Here is a 24,880-nt window from a genome sequence, read left to right on the forward strand (position 1 = left end):
CAGTTAGTTACTAGTTTTTCAGTAGATTTACAAATAAAACAAATAATTATTCTGTAAATTTTTCAAATAAGTTAATTGTTATTGTAGTATGTGTTAAAATATTTATTGTAAAGTATAGTTTAGGATATTTAAGCCAAGTTTACAAAAATTTACAAAACTCTAACTTTAAATGTTCAAAAAATGAACAGCAAGATAATTTAAGCTATAGCTAGGTATTTAACAAAGTTTATTTTTTTAAACTTGTTTTAATTTAGTGTATTGGAAATTATGTAGCTAAACTCAAACTTTTAGTAAAATATAAATCTATTAATGATACCAAATAATCGATTTACTTACTGTTTGATGTAATTTATATAAACTACTCAAACAATTTGATTTTAAAATTTTTGTGGTTAGTAATGGTTGATACAAAACTTGACTAGAACAAATAAACTTAAAGTAAGTTAAAATCACATTTAGTAGTTTATGAAGTTCAATTAGAAATATTTAGGTTTATATATTTTATAAAAAGTATATTTTAGAATAGTAGCTAATATTTATAAAAAAGAAAGTTACTTAAAATAGTCATATATAATATTAATTTACAACTAAAAAATACATAAGGGCTAAGTTTAAAACAAGAATTATAACCATTATTTTTAACCAAAAGTAAATAAAAAACAAATTAAATGTGGGCTTTCTGTTATTGATATAACGCATCTGTAAGTAACAGTTTACTGCAAATATTAATGATGCAACTGATGTATTTAAGTACAAGCTTAGTTTTAGAAATTCTTTGAATCCAGATTTACATAAATGTGCGACAGTTTTTATTTAAAATAATCGTACTTTGAACTTTCAAAAAAAAAACTTCAGTTAATTATTTCTTAGCTATTATAAAAACAAAAAAACAGCTACCATTTCTAAAATGCAATAAAAAAAATAGTTTAGTATAAAATACATTTGAATATTAAATTGCAACTTGTAATTAAACCAAATTTACTTTGAATTTATAAAACCCAGATTAGAAATTTCCGAACAGTAAATAGCTAAAACTTTTTTTTTCAAGTCTTAACTAAAATTATTTTACAAAGTTTGATTTATTTAATATTTCATAATTTATCACAAAGCTGAGTTCAACCGTAAACTGCTCATAATTTAGTAAACCATTAAGAATATATTAGATGCATTTAAAATGCTACAACAAGTATTAGATTAAATTTTTTTGTATACAACAAACCCCATTAAATTAACTAATTGCATGTTGAATTTTGGATAGACCACAAAATGTTCATTTTAAGTAGTTTTTTTTTAATTTTTAGCTTCTATAGGTTGTTTATTATTACAATTGCAGCCTAGCTAAACTTTTTCTAGCATTTAACGATCTACAGATAATACTAAAGCTTTACTTCTTAAGTTATTCGCTTGATTAATTAATATTGACTTAACTTAGTAACTTTATAAAATTTAGAAATATAAGAAAATAATTTTATGACAAAAGTAAGAAACTTCTATTTAACTAATCTTCAAATAGAGTCTAAAATTCTACTAATCTATATATTATTGTGGGTAAAATAACAAATATTGTAATTTATCAGATATAGTTAGATATTTGAAAATTGTTTTCCATATGTAATCTGAGTATTTTTTATTTATCAAAATTAATTAATATCAATATTTTTAACACAGTAAATAAAACAAAATTATTATTTTTTAATTTTAAGCATTTTATAATAAACTAGGCCAATATAGTTGTAAAAAAATATAATAAAATGTTAACAAAACCTATTTGCTATTGTATAAAACAACAACAAAACAATTCAGACAATTTTTTGTTGTGCTGAAACTGATATGCAAACTAATATTCGAAGTCTTTACCAGTACCAAAAATAGTTTTAGAAGATAATTTATAGTCACGCTTAACGACTTCGAAATTGTATATGCTATATATAAAATACGTTTGAATAAAATAAATGCAAATAAGTATCATAAAATGCAACTTTATTTTTGCCTGAGTAAGAAAAATTTTTAAAGACTTCACTAGAGTATTATCTTTTGAATGCAAATTAAGTAATTAATAATTTAAGTCTCATTTATCAAAGATCTTTAACTAATATTTTTTTAATAAAAAAAAAAAAATTAATGATAAATAATTTAATTTCTTAATATAATTTTTTTAAAAATAGGTTTTTGCTAAACACGTGAAACAGCTTGGAAAATAATGTAAAAATAAGAGTAAAAGTTGTATTTAAATTTGTTTTTATGTTCATTGTTTCACTTTAAACGCTGACAATAAGTGATTAAATATAGTTTCGTTGTCTATTATGTCAGTGATTTAATAGGTTAGACAAAATGATTTACTTGCTATAACAATTAATAATGATATGAAGCAGCAGTTTGAAAACTGTATGTAAAACTTGGTAAGTATTTATGTGTAATGTAAATTGTGGCTGCTACAATTCATTTAAGGACAATTTTACAAAATCAACAAAATATAATTCTTTGCTTATATACAATAATCTGTTCAAAAACCGTAAGTAATTGAGTGAAGCTCTGCATTTTATACAATCCTTTCAGTTTTTATTTCGAATTTTAAATCTTTATAATATTCAAATTCTCATATTTACACGTTCAAAGGTATTAGTAAGTCGTACCAAATGGTTATATTTCACACTTGTTTTATCAAAAACTTCTAGTTCTGTTAACTACCTACGAGCCTTATTGTATTACTACTTATGTTTTTCTTAATCTATGTAAACTTTAAAAAGTTTTTGTTAAAATAGATTAAACTAAACAAACTATAAATAGTAAGTATTGTGACTTGAAATAACTTGAAATAACTAAACGATAGTTTTTCTTGTAGAAAGCTTAATTGCTTTTTTACGTCAATAATGTATTCTCACAAGTATACTTTTACTGTTAATTTGATATAAAAAAAACTTTATTTAAACTCTTGGTTTGTTTGGAGATAGTCATTTTTAAGTTACATTTAAGTCGTACATCACGATTGTAAATAACAATAATTTTTTTTTACTAACTAAAATAACGCATAATTGAAATGATACAAATAATACTTAAATTGGTATTTATCAGTTTTAGATAAACTTTAAGTTAAATTTTTATAAAAAAAAGTATACATGATAGTTTTTAAAGAAAATAAATGATAACAAAAACAACGTAATTAAATCTAAAAGCGTTATACATTTTATTTATCTACTGTTTAAAATAAAAGCAGAAATATTTTTTGTTGTCTTGATTGAGCGTAGGTTTTCAAAACTTTTAAATATTTCAAATTACATAAGAAAATTAACAACATTAAACTGTAAAAAAAATAGTCAGTACAGTTTTTTAAATTTTGTAGTCTAATTTAAACATGTTAATTATTGCTTGTTTCTACTATTCGCTTGTTTAAAATTAATTTTTCTTTGTTAGTAGTTGCATTATTTTTTTTGTTTTAAATTTAATACTTAAAAAAATAGAGTCATGAATCCCTAACCGTGACCCTCGATCGGTAAATTTTTTCTTCATTGTTTTTTATTAATTTATCTGTAAACTTTTATTTTCATGTTTTTATTGACTACAGTCAAAAAAATAATCCTTTTTTTTTTTTGAAATTGACCCTCCGTGCAAAAAAGTGTTGGTGCAAAAGTGACTCTCCATGCAAAAGAGTTTTCGTGCAAAAGTGTCCATTTGGGAATATTTGACCACTGTGAAAAAGTATCTTCGTGTATATTTGACCTAGTCCCATGTTTATTAAATACTGATATTGTTTTTTTTTTGTAAATTATGTTAATAATAATAGTAAATATTCAATCAAACAAGTATGTGGCTCCCCTTGCTCAAATAACTAAATTTTAGATTTAAAATTAATTAAACTATATAATTAATTTGAATTTAAAGTTTATTTCAAAATTATAAAAAGTTTTATGATCAAATGTATTATGTTTTATTGTAAATTTTACTTCTTTGATGATTATCTTTAGACTTTTAAAATTTCGAAGTTATATATCAATCTTAAAGATTTTATTTTCATAAACTAACATTAAAAATAGTAAATACTTCAACGATATTGAAATTTTTCTGAATACAACTACAGGTGAAAACTAAGTCGGGTACTGAAAGGTTCTCATGAACGTTTAAAATTTAAAAAACTTTAAAAAATGTATGTAGTTGTTTTATAAAACTACATAAATAAATAATCTTATCAACTCTGTCAATTAGAATAATTTATAAGTTGCTCAACACACCTAAAACATTTTTATATGCTACTACTTATGACTTATGTTAAATACAAAAATAAAGTTTTAGTACGGATTTCTAATTTCGTATTCTTCATTTTATTCTAAATACAAATAATATAATTCGAATAGTTTATATACGTAGATTTATAAAAAGTTATTTTTGTGATTTGAATTAAATTCAAATTTATAAATGGATACTTACCTGACAGTGCAAAAAATTAAAAGCTTCCTTTTTTACGTATATGTTGTATTCTTTTAAGTGTTGCGTAGTAGGTTATCACTTTTAATATCGTATAATGCGACTGTAAATAATTTTATTTTACTAACAGTAACGCATGCCCTAACTTATTATATCGAAGTTATAAGTTAAGAATAATAGATAGAATGAATAAAAAATTCATATTGATATTTATAAGTTTAATTATAACTTCATTATATTTAAATAAAACTGTATCATAGTGTTTCAGGAAAGTAAATGATCAGAAAAACAAAGTAGTAAAATCTAAAATTTTTTAAAACTAATTTGCTTTCTTTTTCAGTAAAATAAAATATTGAAAGAATAAATTGATTGTTTTTCTTCTATTAATTGAGATCTGTTTCTTTGTTTTCTTAAAACCAAAACATATAACATTAGTAACATTTGTTAAAACTATAAAATCAATTTACTACATTTTTTCTTTCAGCTATTATTATATATAGGACATAGTTAATTCATTATTTGAGACTTTTGTACGAAACATCTGTTTATTTGAAAAGTTTCATTATAAAATAAAAATATATATTTAATATAAATGACGCAAATCAGTAAGGAAATTAGTAAACTTAAAAAGTTTATTTACAAAGTTTTAGCAATATTATAAAATCTGCAATTGTCAAGCTTTGTAAATCTAAGGTATTTGTAAGTACTATTAAATAACTAAACCTTAAAAACTTACATTTTTTATCAACCATTGTAAAGTCAAAAATAACGCACAAGTCATGTAAAAAATTAACATATTTTTAACTTAGTGACGTCAATGATAAAATCCAACAAAAACTATTTTACTACTTTTTTATAAAATCAAAAATAATCCTAAGAAATTCTTTTGCTGATAAAACTCTTTTTTTTAAGTCGTATATCGCGACTATAAATCTTAATCACCACTCTTTTGAATTTAGTACCGTAACCTGGTACGTAGATCAAAATTGGGTATTAGAACATTTGCTTGAAAAATAAAATTTTTACATTAAGTAACTAAAAAAATTCGTTTCAATTTTAGCCTGCACACTACTATCTTATAATAAAAAATTAAAAATCAAAACCTTTAAAAAGCAAACTAAAGTTTCAGTTTTTGCATAAGTTAAAAAATTTATTTTCTGTTCAGTATTTTAGTTTTTAAATGTTTTCAAATGTTCAATTTAGTTAACATAACTTACAATAACGTAACAGCCTTTGACTGATCTATTAAGTTTTCAACAACTTAAAAACTATTTCTTTTAATTACATAAAAAGTTATTGACTTGATTAAACATTTAAAAAAGCTAGGTTAATTATTTACTTTCTCTTTTCAGACAATCTTGAAGAAACTAGTAACAAAGTTACATTTTAATAGGTATCCAAAATGATTTTAAAAAAGTATATTTTCAAAATAAACCTTTATGTTTTTATTAGTTTCTTACTGTTATAAAGCATTTGTTCCTATAATTAAGTTTAACTACGCAACTGTAAAACTGTTTTACTTTTAACAATAAAAAGCTTGCAATAAAAACATTGACTTTTCATTCCTATATAAATCCAGTTTAGTAATCACAGTTTACACTATTAGTTGATCTTGATGCAAATCAATATTTAATGTGTACACTTGTAATTTCTCATAATTTTTTCAAATACAAATTTTAAAAATAGAAATTATTATAAACTGGATTCTAAATGTATTCCTAAAAATCATTTTGTGAAAAAAATATTAAACGTTTTCAAAAAAATAATCATATAAATTAAGTATAAAGAGAAACTGATGCATTGGATAACTGATAATGAAGGTTAAGCGCATTGAAAATATGTAAAAAGTTAATAATGCCTAGCTATTTAACAAAAATGGAGTAGAAGTTTGGTTGTATTAAATAATACTTTGAATATGTTTTAATAAAGAGTATACTTAAAACTTAAAATTTTAGTTCTAAAAGATAAAAGATAAAAAAAAGGAATGAAGTAAATTGGATAAGAAATTTTTAAATAAATAAGTTTTGTTTTGTGCAGTTAGAAGAAACAAGTAAATACATTTTGTAAAAATGTTAAACATACAAAACATATCTTATCAATTTTTAGTGTATATATTTACTTAAAGTAATATATTTTAAAGTAAATTTTTAGAAGTGTAACCTTTACTAAAGTTTTTTAAATAATTATTTTTATAAAATGAGTTTTTGTATTGTTTGTCTCAAGTTTTGCTTATGATGATTTGATTATATTTTAAAAGATAACGCAAAATAAGTTTGTTCTGAATTATGAAAATAGTAAGTTCAAAATAATAATGCAACAAATGAGTTTAAACCATACTGAGTGAAATTTTGAAGTTGTGCTCACATCATTGCTTACAAGGTATAATCTTAAAGTATAGTACTTGATAAATAAAAGTTGCATCAAGAGTTTAAAAGTAATTGATTTAATTTTTTTATATTTTATAAATAGTATCAAAGTTAAAAAAATTCAATTTATCACTTAAAACTTTGTATTTTTTTATTTAATTGTAAACATTTAATTTCGGTACAACTAGATTATTACTAGCAAAATTTATTTTTTTTTTATTAAATTTTAATTACTTTTATTTTTTTTTACAATAATAGTAGTAAGTTTTAATATTTATAAGCAGTCTCTGAATAATTAAGCTTTTAAACAGAAATCTTTAATTATAAGTTAAGCAGTAAAAAGTTACTTTTAATTCCAATAGTTAGTGTGATTAAAATATTTGTTTAAAGTTTTAAAGTAGTTATAGTAGAGAGAACCTTTAAAAATGTCTGCACAGGCGGATTTCGTCTTTTATATTTCAAATGAATTTAAAACTAAGTAATATACTTTCTATATTTCTGTTTAAAATTTTTAATTTTTCAAAAGTAATTAAATAATCGAACACATTTACAGACAAAACATTTTTTTAAGTAATTTGAATGAAATAAAACTCGTTCAAACATACTTAACTGTAATGTGCATTATTTTTAGTACTAATTGAACAAGGTACAGTTAAAGTTTTTTTGTAAACTCAATGTCATAAATTTCGAGGTTAAAAAGGTTATTACATAAATATGTTTCTTGGTTAGGTTTATTCTTAACTAATTACAAGAATGATAAAGTCTGTAAAAGAAAAATATATTGAAAACTAAGTAAATACTTGTACATCTATCTCCAAAATCTTATTTGTAAAGGAAATAAAACAATACATTAACTTAGCAAAATAAAATTGTTTTAAAATAAGTTGTAAACTTAAAAACTATTTTCAGGTCTAAAAATCAACGAAATAAAACTCAAGTAGACAAAAATATTGAAATGTTTAAACAAATTAGATTACTCAAAAATAAATACTTCAGCTTAAATATGTTTATAGGTACCACTTTCGGAATTGTAGATCCTTTTCCGGGTACTTACATGACCGGAACGACGCAGTTCGTTCTTTAGCGACATCCCATCATCAAAAAATCGTTTTAAGATAAAGGATCCAAACGGGCAGTATACCATTTCTCTGATTAGTTGAGGATTGGCTTTGCATTTAGAATAGTTTTAAATTATATATCTGACTGTAAAGTTTAAAAATTAAGTTGGCTTTTGTTTGCTTTTAGTCTAAAAATTGGACTTTATCTGAACTTATCAACTAGCCTGCTTATGTTAAAGTTATTTAATTTTAAACTTAAATATTTAATTTACGTTTTCAAACACATTAAAAAAATTATACTATTACTCAATCATATTATATTTTTTTTCTAATTAAAATAAGTTTTTATCGTAAGCTTGTAATAGACTATTAAAGTCCTACATAAGTTCTATAGATCAAACTATGTAAGCGCTTTTCTTTTATAGTTCAAAAAACAATAGTTATTAGTTTAAAAAAGTTTATTTTGATTTCTTTTAGATAATTTGACTACGGATTTAACGATTTTCTTTGAAAATAAATCACAGATAAAATTACTTAAAAAATAACTTATCAGATTGTTTTATCGCATACTAAAAGTTTTTAAAAATAAAAATAAAATAGATACTATCAAAAACATTTTATTTTTTGAAAATTAATTTGCAAAAATAATGATTAAAAGCTTGAGTAAAAATTACAGTTTAAGTATCAGTTTTGAAGCGAAAAAAATAAGTATTATCACTATTATGCGATGAAACATTTACATCAACCTTGTGACGTCAATCAACCGTAACCGAAATACAACTCTAAGTTTTCAGTTTTACTACAAATTAGTTAGTATTTATGAAAATTAGCTGTTTAAAATGAGTGTTAATTTGAAAGTCGCTTAACGCTACTATAACTTAATTTACAATTTAAAGTTTGTATTATTCACTGCATAATAGATACTCATATAAAATAAAGTAGATATTTCATAAACAAATAAAAAATATTTAGTAAAAAATTTGTTTTAATTATAACCTACGACTATAAATTATTATCGTTTTAATTTCATTTGCTTAGGAAAAAATTTTGAAATTTAATAGAAAGTTCGAAACCATTAAACATGATAAAAACACAAATAACAATTTAACAGTGTTACTGTTACTTTTTTGACTTTACATTTTACACTTCTAATTCTTTCTTTTTCCTTATTTTTTCTGACTAACTTGGATAAATGTAATAATTGTGTTGGTTTTTTTTATTGTTTTTGTTCTAATTTTTATTACTACCATTTTTACTACAATGCAGGATATCAAACTTGATATTTCTTAGATATTTGACGATAGATAACAAAAGTAAATTAAATTTGGAAACTCAAAATAAGTTAGTAACCTAATAACAGCTTTTTTTTTTCTTATGATACGGACAATTAATTTTTTTTTGATCTTTACTCAACTGAACTGTATTTCTAAAATAACTTGCTTTTATGTTTATTGTTAAGTAAAAATTCAAGTTTACATTGAATTTTTTAGCTTTATATATTTTTATATATAGTTAGTATACAAGCTATAGTATTTATTTAAACTTTAAAAAATTATTCAATTTAGATTGAAAATTAATCTCTTCCAACTTAAATTTATACAATAAGATGTTAAACTCATTTAATTTTTTCTCATTTTTAATTTCCAAATAACGATTATTTTTTATAAAACTTTATTTAGATATATGTTTTCAGTTGTTTTTTACTTTATACAGTAACATGTTAAAAGTTTCTTCACAATTATAATGTGTTAAATTTTTAAGTTGTATTTAAAACATAATGCGTTTAAAGATTTTTTTTTCTCATTTCTCATTGTTTCTAAATATAAAACATTTAACAAACAGTTTTTTTTTATCTTGTGACTATGTTTTTTGTTAAATATTTTTTTTTTTTAGATTGTTTAAGTTTTTTCTAATTTTATTAACTTTTTTGTCAATTTACAAAAATTAATAAATTATAACTGAAATTTCTGTACTTAGTAAATGGTAAACCATACTTATCTTATACTTTATTATTGTGTATAACATTTGCATGCTTTAACATGTTACTTTTCAACGTGACGATGATCATCTTTTTACAGACAAATAATAGTTAAAGAAAATATTAAAATAGTTAGAGTTTACATTCAGTAATTTTTTTTTTGTTTTAAAGATGTATAATATATAGGATTTCGTTTTACTTTAAAAATTGAATTACTTATTTACTAACACACATTTGAAGAAAAATAGAATATTCGTACTTCTGCCGTATGGTACCCCTTTTTAGCAGAAAAACGCTGTGTTAAAAAAGCATATTTTAATTAAAAAAAAACCTAAAAGTAGTAAAATCAAATTTTTATGTATTCAAAATATATTTTACTTTATTAAATTTTGTGAATTAACGTGAAATGAATGAACCAAAATAAGCTAAAAACTTACAAATTGTTACCTTAAACCTCATATTTACCTTTAGTTGAACCTGGAAATATTTTAATTTTGTAAAGTTATTTTTTTCAAATAAGCTTATGATGAGCAGTTTAAGCTAACTAACAAAAATTGTAATATTTTTTATAGAACCATTTAGCTAATAATTCAGTATAACTTATACAGTTATAAGCAATTTTACAGAATTACATTTATCTAAAACTGGTTTATGATATTTCCAAAATGAAACTCAATGACATCATTATTGTATTTACACAAACTAACATCGTAACAAACGTATTTTTATATATGCGTATGTAGTATACCAATATAAAGGTAGTAAAAAAAATGTATTTTAAAGTCGTGATACGCGACTATTAATTTTATCTTAAAAATGCAAAATTTAAATAACACCAGATAATACACAACATTACGTCTTAGGTGTATATAGATTAAAACTAAATAGCAATTTTTGAGAATTTTAAAGATTTGGTTAAAAAAAAGTTAGTTTTAATCATGTTGTGTATGTTACTTTTTAGGACTAAAATATTTACCTCGTAATTTTTGTTTTTCTTTTATATTAGTTATTAAAGTTTTATTTTTGTAGATACGCGTCTAAAGCGATAGTAAAATAAGTATTCTTAATTTTAAAGACTTATAACTTCAGTTTGTTTTTGTTTAGTATTAAGTTATACAGTTCAATTAAAAAAAAATTATATAGACTTTATTTTTTTAATTTTTGCATGTTCTTTTAGTAAATTAAGTTTTAAAAAACGTTAATAACTACCATTTAAAGCTACTTGGTATTTATTATTTTTGATAGTACAGCTACAAATGAAATTATATATAAATACATCACCATATTGTGGTATGTCATAGTATTTATTTTGATAAACTAGTTTAAAAAGTTTTTATTTTGAAACAAAAGTTTTAGAAAACAAAATCAAACGTATTGATTAATTTACTTCCAATCGTAAACAATACATGATTTTTATTGATTGTTTAAAGTTTTCATTAAGTTTTAAGTAACAGTTCAATAGCTTTATTGTTAAACTTTCTTTTTAAATTAATATATCAAAACTATTTTATATATTCTTTTTTTGAAACTTTGAATTTCATTTTGTGGCTTCCTCAAGCTTCCCTAACTTACTAAATATTACCGGAAAATCTTAAAATTAAAATTAAAATTTACTATTAAAATATTTGTAAATCACCAAAGCTTAATCGAATGAATATAGAAGACATTTTATTAAATTTGATGTCTTACAAAGCATGTTTGTTTATAAATTCTACGTAAATTTTAAATATAAGTCTAAAGTAAAAAAATCAAAAAACTAGAAATCTTAAAAATTTAAAATAATTCAATGTATTATTTTTACTAAAAAGTATCTAAAATAAAATAAACAAAGCAATAAATAAAAAGTATATTACGATCAAATTTAAATTGTATTTAATAAAAATAAATGGTACTAGTAAAATTTATTTTGTTTTTTTGATTGTAACAAAATGACGATCTTAGCAAAATAGCCACTTAAACTTATTTTAGATATTTATAAGTTGTCATTAATAATATTTAATAACTAAAATTAATGTAAAATACTTTTAGATATCTGAAACTTCTTAAACTTGTATAGTTATCTTAAACGTAAATAACTTGAAGAAGAAGTTATAAAAATAATTTTTGTTGACGTCGTACAATGCAACCATTAATCCATTTTATATAAACTTAACAGAGTAGCTTGTATTGATTTGAAGTTTAACTAACTTTATTTTAATATTCTGTTTAATAACAAATCCATCTGTTGTTGAAAATTATAAGCTAACAGTACTTTAAAATTATACTAAATATGTTTAAGTAGCTTTAATAACTAACTTTTAAAATTAGTTTTAAAAGAGATAAGTAGAATTTTTGTCATTCAAAAAAGTTATCAAGCTTACATAAAACTATTTCCTTAAATGATAATTCAAGTGCAAATTTACAAAATTAATCAATTGGTGGTGCTCTTTTGTACACAAATCGCGAAATTTTTGATAAAGCTAGCAATGTGTTTTTAACAATTCTAACACCTAAGTTTCGATCATTAAGTATAAATGCAATTAGAGTTGGAAGCAAAATATTTGTTTTTCAAAATTAGACAAGAATTGTATTATGTTATATGATGTTGATAAAGATGAATGGTCAGAAGAATTATGTGAAGCTACTGAAAATAATTATCAGTATTCAACTGTCAAATTCCCCTTGTATTAGTTTAACTGTCATATACTTAATTATTATTATTCTATTGATATGTGAAATTTTTTAAAGTATCTAAAATTTAGATATTTAAGTTAACGTGTTCTAAAATCTGAGTAATAGTATTTTTTAAGTTCATAAAAGTTTATTTTTATATTAGTCTCGTTATGCTTTTTAGATGATAAATTTGTCATTTTTACTAATACTAAATGACATTTAAAATATGCTACAGATTTTTTCTTAAGATCAAGACAAAAAAAAACGTAGAAAAAATAATACGAATTTATTTATTGCCTATATGTTTTATTAGTAATAAATGATTATATATCCCATCTAAAATATCTTTTATTTAGAAATATTTATATGACTTTTATGTAGAATTTTCGATCCTTTAGTTAGAGAGACGTTAGAGAGTAAATAAAAAACACAAAACTATAGTATATTTATTTTACGATCATTATCACATGTCTATAACTTTTTTATTACAACTTATCTTAAAAGTTAGACTATATAAAAAATAATAAAGTTAATGCATCTTTCTTTGATTAAGGGAATTATAACCCTCATTTTCAAAAAAGTTTATGTTTTTAAAAAAACAATTATAAAGACACAAGATGTTTAACTTTTGAAATGTTTTAGAGCTAATAATTTGTTATATTGTACTTGGATGTTATTTGAAATAAACTAATGCTAACTAATTTTTTATGTATTGTTTGATACGATTTTTAGCTACAGTAATTAATAATAAAAGTAAACATTTATTTTGATGCCAGAGAAACTTATCGTTATCAAATATTTATACTTGCTATTAAAGTATGATTAATATTACAAATATAAGATTAACATTTATGACAGTTAACTAAAGCAGTACAATAACAATTTGTTTATTTAAAGTTAAAACTAATTATTTGCATTCATAAAAAAGTAGCACAGTTTTTATTCTTAGAGCTTATAACTTTTACAGTTGTTATATTAACCAAAAATAAATAGTTGTGAGTAAATACTAAGCATAAGTATCTACTATTTACATAATTTTATTATACTGACATAAATGTATGTTATGGGTAGGTGTCAAATTTACACGAGCGGAGAAAATTGCACGTAAGAACAAAATTGTACGTAAATACTTTTGCACGAGTAGACAATTTTGCGAGGAGAAATTTTGCACGAAGGGTAACTGTTACACAAAGAAATATTTGGACCGGTTATATATATAACTATTAAATTTCATGTTGAATATTATTTTTCGTTTTAGTGTTACTATCACTGTTACTCTTAATCATTACCCTCGGTCGGTAACTATTTTTTTTTAACCAAATAATTTTTTGAATTAGTTATTACTTCTTTTTTGTTTTCAAATATTTACTAACTTTTACCCCTAACCCTTACCCTCGATCGATATGTTTTTTTTCTTGAATTTATAATAATATTTGTTTAAAGTTGTTGCTTTTTTTTACAATCACTGTTACCCATAACCCTTACCCTCGTACAAATTATTTTTATTACCCGTGTAAAAGTGTATCCGTGCAAGTTGACCCTCCGTGCAAAACTGTCACTCGTGCAAAATTGACCCTTATTGCAAATATGCCTTCGTGCAATTTTGTCCATTCTTGAAACCGTTTCCTCACGTGCAAGTTTGTCTTCGAGCAAACGTGTCTTCTTGAAAAATTAACCCTTCGTGTAATTTTGTCCTAACGTGCAATTTTGACCCAACGTGCAATTTTGACCCGTTCCCATATATTATACTTAAATCGAAGCTGTTGGTTAGGGATAAAGTTTAAAGTACATTTTAGAGGCAGTGAATTATTTCAAGCATTTTCGGGCCGTAATTGAGATTAGATCGAATAATTGAGTTTTACGAACTGTTTTATGTTTCAGTTATATAATTATTATAAAACTAAAAGTAATTTATAGTCGTGTTGTACGACTTACAAATAATTATACGACGAGCTGTTATGAAATGGTCAAACTAAACTATACTTTTTAAATTATAATTTACATTTTCAAACTGATGTTTGTTTGCGTAAACTAGTGACGTCAACTGGTTATTAAATATTTAAGTTTATTGCTTAAAAGATGCAATTTTGTTATAAATTCTGACGCATTTTAGTATTAAATGCGTCAAAAATAATTTTTACAGCTGTTTTTTAAAAGCAACTAAAAGTTATTTCAAATTTAATTCAACTAGAATAACTTTTTTATGGTTTTAGTTTTAATAAATACCTTAACCAGTTTGTTCTTATATTGTGTACGACAATTTTGATTAAACTTTTAAAAAAAACAAATTTTGAATATGTTTAAGTTTCTTTAGAATTATTTCGTAAGTCTAGACAAGTTTCTTTTGGTCTATATTAAATGTTTAGCAATTAAATAGCTCTTAGGTATTTAACATTATTTTAGATTAGGTCACAGGTCCCAATTGTTTATATACTTTAGTTTTAATAACAGTAGCAACAAAATTTTAAAAATAGAAACTTTTTTTTTTACAAATAGTTAGCTATTTACTGTTTGAAGGTATACAGTTTTTTCTTTTATTTTTTTGAAAACATATTTATTAAAAAAAATGTTAGTTTTGGTAGGTTTATATGATTTCAATACCCAATATATGTATTTACTTATTTTTACATACTTATAAAACCATGTGTTTTTAAAATTGAATATCATCAACTATAACTAACTTGTGGTACGGATGTACGGAAAACATTGGATGTAGCAAAAAATATAAGTTGTAGTTGTGACAAACTTAGTAAAGAAAGATCTAAATTAAATTACTATTTTTAGAATCAAAGTAACATTTGACGATGATTTGCAACACTATAATTAAAATTGACAACTATCTTGAAAATACTTAAACAAATCCAAAACACTTCCTTACATGAATATAATGACAAAATAGTAAAACAATGTTCGTTTGCTACCAGAAAAACTCCTTTGGTTAGTACAATTAGGACGTCTAACACAGCTAGACACAAAAACTCAGGCACTAAAACAACTTTAAAACTTGGAACTACTTGCCGAGTTTATGTTCGCAAGTATCACGGCTTTATTTATCGTGATGATCAAGACACTGATATATTTTTCCATCACACTGCTATTAAAAAAAAAACCTAATAAGCTCTTAAGATCGTTTGAGCAAGGCGAGGTTGTTCAGTATGATGTTTTTATGGGTATAAAAATATGCAGAGGCCACGTACGTATCAGGTTAAAACAGCAAACTAGTCCAGGGGTCAAAGTATGCCAAAACAGGTGGACAAGTTTTAACTAACATTTTAATAGACAGCAGAGGCCCAAATAAACCAATGATATAAGTGATGGTTATTTCACAAAAAAAAAACCATCATCAGTATAGGAGGAGACCAAACATTTACAGAATAAGATACATATAGGAGCATAGTTTGCATTTAAAAAAAGTAGCTTAATAGACTTAGTTTGATTGAAACTTTATAGCCGCTAAATACGACTAACAAATAAAAGTTTTGCTTAGAGAAAAGTTAATTAAAATACATATAAAAAACATTAAATCTTTGAAAATGCTGAATGATGTTCTCCGGTTAATACACTGTAGTACCTAAAATAAAATGTTTGTTTCTATTCTGTTAAAATTATTGATTGGTAAAAAAAATTCGCCGCTTCAAATGAATAAACCCATTGTAGTCAGGTATTTAGGAGATTTTTCATTGTCTTTTTAAATTTCACTAAAATTAAACAAAGCTAAAAAAATAAGTTAAGTGCAAAGATGACGTTTCTTTAAACTACTTATAAACATTTGAATTTTAAACAAGGTTAAAAAAAACCTGATTTTATTTAAATTTATCAATAGTGAACAATATTATCAAAATTTTAATAATTAATATTGATAATCGTTATAAATTACATTTTAAAAAGTTTTAGTTCAGAGCATTTGAATAGTTCAAAGACAAATAGTTCGAAGCCTTATCGTTCAAATAACTAAATATTTTTAGTATTCAAGTGACGTCACTGATATATACTTGCAAACATTAGAATAAACTTATATTTTATATTTCAGCGCATTTTAGATTAACTAGGTTACTGTTGGCATTTCAAAACTGATTTTTTAAAAGTCGTACACCGCGACTGTAAATATCGTTTACCTTACCTACCCTACTTCAATAAATGTAAAGTTGAAATTAATAAATCTAATCGTTGATATTAGTATGAACTTGTAAATAAAAACGATTTGTTTTTTATTTTAATAACATGTACAATGTTTGATATATCACTTTTTTATAATTTTTTTTTGTTTCGTCGCATGTTTCAGAGTAATTGAACTGATATTGTATATAAAACCATAATTTTTTACTTAACCAACAAAAGAGTACTATTATTTTTTTAACACTATGAAGAAGTCATACCAATTAAAAATCAATATTGAGCAATAAGAATAAATTCAGTTAAAGAAAGCATTATTAGTTTAAACAATATTTCTTATTTCATTACCTTGTAGATAAATTCTAAAAAACACTAAAAAACTTGGAAGTTGGTGTTTTTGAACAGTTCAAAATTTGTTTTTAGTTATTTGTCTAGACTTTTAGATAATAAACACAATTTTTCCTTTTTTTAATGTTTTATGTTTTAATCGTAAATGCCAAAAAAAAGTAATTAATTTTTGATTGCTCTAGCATTAAAAAAAAAGACAATAAATATTTATTTATAAAGAGAATTTTACACAAAAATAGTAATGCATCTAGTGACGATAGTCAATAAAGACGCAAATACTTGCTTTTCCTACTGTTTTATCTAAAGCAATTATTTGTAACCGTCTGATATTATTTAAGTCGTACAATACGGCTAGATGTGCTTTTAAACATACGTATTTCAGCTTAGTGGCAGACATTTTTTAAAACATTTTAAAAAGCTGATCACATTTTTTAGTGTTTTAGTTAATTAGAATAACTTGGTATTAATTAGTTATCAACTTTAGTTCAGCTTACTTCATTGTATACTAAAACTTCATTTGATAACTGTTTAAATTTAGTAATTTTTGTAATTACCTAGTAAATTCCAAATCTAAAACTTTTTATGATAATTAATTTCTACTTTTCGAAAATTAAAAAAAAAAACACTTAAAAAATTATAAAGTTTTGATTAACTTATTAATTTAAATTCTAAGACTTTTCACTATCCGCTTTCATCAATTAACTAAACAAACTTATCGTCAACGTTAAAACAATGTTTTGAAAATAATTAGAGCTTTGTATAAAAAATAATCTAAACTTTGACATTAAGTAAAAATAAATAAGTATTTTTTGAATCCTTATTCCTTGTTAAAAATCATTTTTGTAAGAAAACATTTTTTCTAAAGTAAACTAGTGATAAAAAGACTATTTAGTTTAATGTTTTTGATAAAAACAAAAACAAGAATAAAATTTGAAAGTTTTTCGGTTGCTTAAAATTGCTTAATAAAAAAATATCTTTAATAAAGTAGTTTTTATCAGATGTTTTTTGTTTCAATAACAGTGTTTCAGCAGTCTAAAATGCAGCATTTTCTATGCGGCTGTTCTTAAGATTATTTATTAAAAATACTATATTTAACCAACTTCAGCCCTTTTACATACTTCTATATATATATTTATATATTTATTTATTTCTAAAGTATACTTATATAAAAATTAAGTAATATATGTGCTATTCAACCGATATTTAGCTATGTAAATAAATGGTAAGCTGAGATTAATATCTTGAGTTAACTTATAATAATTAATCTAGTATTCTGAGAAAACCTAAAATGGTTTTTCATTTTTATGTTTACAAATATATTTTAATTCTTTATATTTATATTTTTGGGCATATAGAAGTACTTAGAAGAAAAAATAAATAAAAATTTTGATAATACAATCATTTCTTTGTTGTTATTGTTATTTTTTCCTATTTTCTTTATTATTTGTTTGACTCGTTTCTATAAGTTCATAGTGTACTAATGTTACGGTATTTATTTATAAGTTTTTACTTTTAAAAGTTTAATTGAGATTATGGCCGAACTCACTAATTTATAAAGTAATAAAAATTTTATAACATTTTTATATTTATTTGTTCAAATAAAGACTTCTTTGAGTAATTCAGTGAAGTAAAAAAAGTGGTTAAATTTTTAGCATAAAATACTGATAATATTCAAGGTAAAAGTAAGTCGGCTTTTTTCAATTCTACCTTATTGAAAAAGATATAAACTACTTTAACAAGTATTTTCACATGTAAAACAGTCAAATAGTTAAAAAGCTAATAAAAACCATTTAAAAAAAACAATAACTATCTCACAAATAATTAAAATTGTTTAATTTACTAAAAATTACTGATAAATAACTTAATTTGCTTAGAAGTAACAACAAAACACTTTAAAAGTCAAACAAGTGTTGTTTATTATTTGTATACTTAAAAAAAAAATGTAGAAAATAAGAAACGTTTGAAGAAAAAAACAGAAATTGAAAGCTTGTTGACTATTTTTATTAACATAAAATTTTATACATAATAATTTTACAAAACTTAAAAATAACTTTTACAGATTTTTGCCTCATAGTTATAGAGTTCTTATTAGTTTTACACAACTAATGTAACCGACCACTTTAATAATATAAAAAAACTCAAAGTCTGATCAATTTTTGTAATAAAGTTCATAATTGTGTTTAGTTTAAGTATGTACTAAGACTGGTATTTTAAAATAGTGTAATTACGCATTATAAGTAATCAAGAAGTATATTCTTGTTTATTACTTAACATTACAAACAAAATTTCGTAATTTATGAGCTCTTTTATTTTTTATAATTTTTAGCTAAGAACTTTATATAGTAACAAACCAATAACAAAATATGTTTGATTTATCTTTGATAAAAAAAAAAGCTGTAAGGCAAAAACAAGTTAAAGTTAACATAAAATTCATTTAAAATTATTAAACTACACTTTTCTTTTAAAATTTAATAAGTCTTGTTTTCAAAAAAATAGTATTTTCGTTTATCTTTTTAAGTTTAATGCCATTTTTTATTTATTAATATTTTTATAAAACTGAATAAATAGTTTTTGTAACTAACTTCAAAAAATTAAAAATTTTGATATCTTCATTAATTGGTTTTTACAAACAACTTAAAAATAATTTAATTAAAGTATTTATACTAAATTTTAAAGCCAATAATAATATACATATGGTAGTGCGGCACGGCGCAGTAAAAACTAATAAAATTTTACAATGGCAAGTAGTAATGAGTCGTTATGTTTTCATTCACAAAAAGTAAACCTGCACTTGTGTTTTAGCTACATGTCACAAATAAATCAAGCTTGTATTTTAGTACAAAACTTAATTTTATAGTTTTTTTTTTTTATATTATTAAATAGTTTCCAAAGTAACTATTAAGAAATGTATTAATATTTTTTTCCACTACTTTTTAGCTTGCTATACCTAGAAGTTAAGTTTTTCTAATCTCATTTGTGACGTAAATAAAATAAGTCACAAATGTGAAGCAAATCAGCCTCAAACCTCATACAATAAAACAAATAATACTTTTTTAAAATACTTGTTGAACAGCTCAAATTAACCATAACAATATGTAATTGTTATAGAATTTATAACACTTAGTAGGTGAGAAAAATTAAGCCAGCTTATGACATCATTTAGTTTTACTAACATTTTCAATCCGTATTTAATACAATATAATTAACTAGTTTTTTCGTGTAACTAGCTAGTAATTGACTGAAAACAGTTTATAAGTCGCGCTATACTACTAAAACAAACGATAAAAGTTGAAAAAAAAATAATAATATGTTTGATTTTTAATAATTTTAAAAATAACTTTAATTCTTTAATTATAAACGAAAATCTGATGGTTAAGAATTTATAATTTCTTAAGTTTTAATATTTTTTTGAATAAAGTTATATACAATATAAAAAATTTAGCCACAAATAGTCTATACTAGATTACTAAAAATTAAAAATAAAACTACACTAGTATATAAGTTTTCAATGTTAATTGACTAATTTATTAAAATTTAGTTAAAACATAATTACTTTTAATAAAATGGCATGCTGAATATAATTTCAAACAGTAGACTTTTATTTTATTTTACACACGTTCTGTGTAGTAATTTAGTCGTAAATTTATTCGTCGATAATTATTTTTAAAAGTTTAACTTTGACACTACTTTTTAATTATTAAAAGAAATAGTTAAGTGCCGGAAAAAATTCTTACACTTTTTGTTTGAAGTTTTTAATTGCAAACATTTAAAAACCATACACAAAATAAATTTATAACACACATTCTTTCAGTTTAACATTAGTTGTTAAAATTAAATAACCAGAAATTTAGTTAGATTACTTTAGTAAATGTAAGATATTCTAATAAAAAACTGTTTAATTTATTTTCTGCGTCGAAACATATTATAGATTGTTGAATTTAAACAAAAATCCAATGATTATATAACGGCATGTGAAAAAATCTTTATCAAAAAAAAATAAAGTAATAAATTTATGTTATCACGTTGTGCAACTAATATAATGATAGGTAATTATATAAATTAGTATATATTATCCTAACATTGAGGAATGTTTAAGTTTTTTACAGATGTATTTAAAAATTCTTAAATATATCTCGATATGATCATTGTGCTATATAGGTTTTTACAAAATTTAAAACTGATTATCATTAATTTTTATTTTATAAAAAACTATCAAAAAACTTCAGAAAGTAAAACTTTAACGTCAAATTTTATTTATAACTTCTTTACAATAATCTGCAATCTACATATTGTTGTTTAGACAAATTAGAACAACCGTAGAGTTTTACAACTTTACACTATGACTTATTATATGATGAGTAACAGTTTATATATACCTGAGACTTTATACTTAAACAAAAAACATAAATTTTAAAAAACTTAAAGTTTTTAAATTTAGAATATTTATTGATGAAAAAAGATTCAGCTTAAACAAATGGTTTAAAATATTTTGAACTCAATGTATCTGCTAAATTAAAAATGCTTTAAATTAATCGAATGAATTAAAAATTTAATCATTTAAATATATTTTATTTCAAATTCACTTACATATAATTTTGAACGTTTTTTCTGAACTAAATCTTTGAAAGTTAGTTAATATAAATTATAGTCGCATTAAACGACTTAAAATAAGAAAAACAAAAACTTAGATAATACTTTAAAACTCTCTATGATTTTATACAAAAACAGTGCGCTAGAGTTTGTGATGACATTATAGCGACGTAATTGTATTGAGATTTTTCAATATTAATTTGTAATAAAAATATTTGACTTTAGTTTAACTTTAGTTTGTTTTTGTAAACAAATATTTTCTTCTAACGTTCTGCTATTGTTCGTGACATCTCGTAGATTGTAGTATTTGATTTAATTATTAGTATAATTAGTATATGTAATATAATAACTATTAAACATCTATATTTAAAACACAAACTAAAATAAATTAAAAATAATCGGACTTTATAAGTTAAATAAAACCTTTTAAGCTTTTATACATAAAATACCTAATAAGTTTGAAAATTTTTACCAATTAAATTTTTTAATGGTTTTTAGCAATAAAAAAATAAAAAATCTACTACTATTTTCGTTCAAAACTTTTTAATTGTTCTTAAAAAAATATATAGAACTAAATTTAATTACAAAAATTTTCTCATTTTTTTTTTAATTTCACTTATTTTTATTTGATTTTTTTACATTCTTAAAACTTTAACAAAACTAGTTGCGCTACACACACTATTTTAAAACTCTTTGAATAACCAACCTGGTTTTATATTAGCTTAAATTTAGTAGTTAATAAGCTTTATTCCTTAAAGTTTATAGTAATTATTAGTAATCTAAGTACAATTTAAGTTCAAAAAATAATAATATATCCGTAAAAAATATAAATTAAAATATTTAGTTCAAAACACTGAAAATATTTTTTATTTAAAACACTGAAAAAAAATATTTTCAAAAAAATAACAATAAAAACAGTTTTAAATGTATTCTGTTAGTTGTAACTGATAATTTCTATGAACATACAGACAAGTTATTTTTGAAAAACTGTTTTCACTCCTTAATGTTTTCTAAATAAACGAATGTACTTGCGACATAAAGCATGATTTTATGAAAAATTAAATAGTGAAATAACATTGTAATAGTTTTAGCAGTTTGTCTTCAATTAAATTTACATTTTTTAATTTGATTTTTTTTTTAATAATTTTTCAGGTTAAATAATCAAATATGCTACTTATGTCACTAAAGATTTTCAACAAACTGTAACTTACAGATGTGTTATAAATAAAATGCAATTATAGCGATGTCATTTTATTATAAACATTAAGATTTTACCCTTTTCAAGTCGTTAAATACGATTGATAAACATTTTATATAAAACTAACTTGCCTTGTAGTTATATATAATTACCATGTTTTGTATAACTTACAGTATTTAAAAATAAGGCGATTAGATAAAAAAATTCTATTGAAATAATTGGATCATATTGCAAGTTTTAGAAAAACTTGTTGGAAACCAATCTAAAACAATAAAATTACTTTGTTAAAACTGTATAATAAACTTCACTAAAAACAATTTTAACAAAGGTACTAATAACATAGAGCTTGTGTTGCTAAAAATAAACTTGTTTTAAGTAGTTTTAGTGTTATCTAATTATGAATTTATCTATCTTTTAACCTTAAACCATAAAATTACAATCTTTAAATAATTGTTTACTTCTACAACTTTTAATTTTTTTTTTAATTATCATGTTGGAATACTTATTCAACGTATACGATAAACTCGCCTTTAAATTATTTTATAATGCAGCTTGAAGTTTTAGTTCTTATTTTTGAAAAAATTAATTGTTTAAGTTATTGTATTGTTTTTTTATTGATGATAGATAGATTTCAGTAAACATAAGGTTTTACAACTTAACATGCCATTATTTTATCTAAAATATTCTATATGTTTCTATTTAAAAACTTGCAAACATTAATAAATTAATGATGCAACTTGTATATGCTGCACTATTTATTACACTTTTAGTTCAACTTGTTTATTGTTATAATTAAGCAGCTGATTTAAATAAGCTATTTATACAATTCATATGAGCTGTTTATATCACATTTCGTTTTGCTGAATAAGCCATAGATATCATGTTACAGTTTTTAATCACAGCTTACAGTCTAAAAATAAGTTTATATTCAAGCTTTCAAAGTAATAGAAACTCAAGAAAAACCATTTTAAGTTTTACTTAACTATTTGAAACTCGCTAGCAATTTCTACAGAGTTCAAAATCTACTAATATTCTATTGAAGTAGATAATTTATTTTTAAATAACTCAGTCTTTACCTCATTATAAAATTAGTAATAATATTTTTAAAACACTACATTTAAGTTAAATAAGAAACTCAATTAGATTACTAGTCGTTAAATAATAATTTTTAACTGTTGTTTTATCGAAAAAAATAAATACAGTACATTTTATTTATACTTAGTGTTTTGATATGTGATATAGTTTATTTTGAATACCCTTGTAAAGTCCGTAAAACACAAGAAATCTTAGATAACATACATATAAAATATTGTTTGTCCTAGTCACGTCAGCGATAATTTACCTCAACCATTGTTTAATTTTTTTGCTTTATATCAATCTCTCTTATTTTGGTTGCCTAGAGCTACTAATAGTCGAATTTGTAAGTCGTGTAGCGCGACTATAACTTACGTATATTTTTTTTAAAGTTAAGCCGATAAAGGACAGACAAGCTTAATATTATAGCTTTTGCATAATATTAGACACGATTTGTAAATTTTATTCGTTTGTTGCACAACGTAACAATAAGTTAAACTGAAAACGTTAAAATGTTTTATACAAAACATTAACCTAGCATAGGCTTGGGAGACGTAAGCCCGCGAAAGGAAATAGCTTCTATAATTCAGAAGGAATCTGGTCCGCAAGAAGCAAAACTGCGGATCGCGAGTATGTATTTTGCCCGCCAAACCAAATCTTTACGACTGTTGTAGTTTAAGGTCAAATTTAGATCTAAACTACAATTTACAACATATTTTAAACTTCTATGATGTAAAAAAAGTTTTAAAAAAATAGTGTGAATTGTATAAATGCCCAATTATGATTCTTAAATTAAATTATAGAGCTTTGGAATTTTATTTTTCGACAGTTCTATCCGTCGACTAAAAATGTTGCCTACTGCTAATCAAGTAAGTAGAACTTCAATATGCGTTTTAGATCTTTTTTTCGCACTTAAAACATTTACTTAGACATGATTTTATAAAGTACTTTTATAGTAAAAAAAAAATTAAGACGATTTTGAGGAAAGCCTCAGTTTTCTAAATGTTTTATATAAAGGTTTATATATGTTTTACAATTTTAGATAACACTTTCAAAAATTTTATGCATCTATAATTCAAAAAAA

Source organism: Thalia democratica, chromosome 3 (assembly GCF_965202585.1).
Source record: "Thalia democratica chromosome 3, ktThaDemo2.hap1.1, whole genome shotgun sequence".
Taxonomy (NCBI): domain Eukaryota; kingdom Metazoa; phylum Chordata; class Thaliacea; order Salpida; family Salpidae; genus Thalia; species Thalia democratica.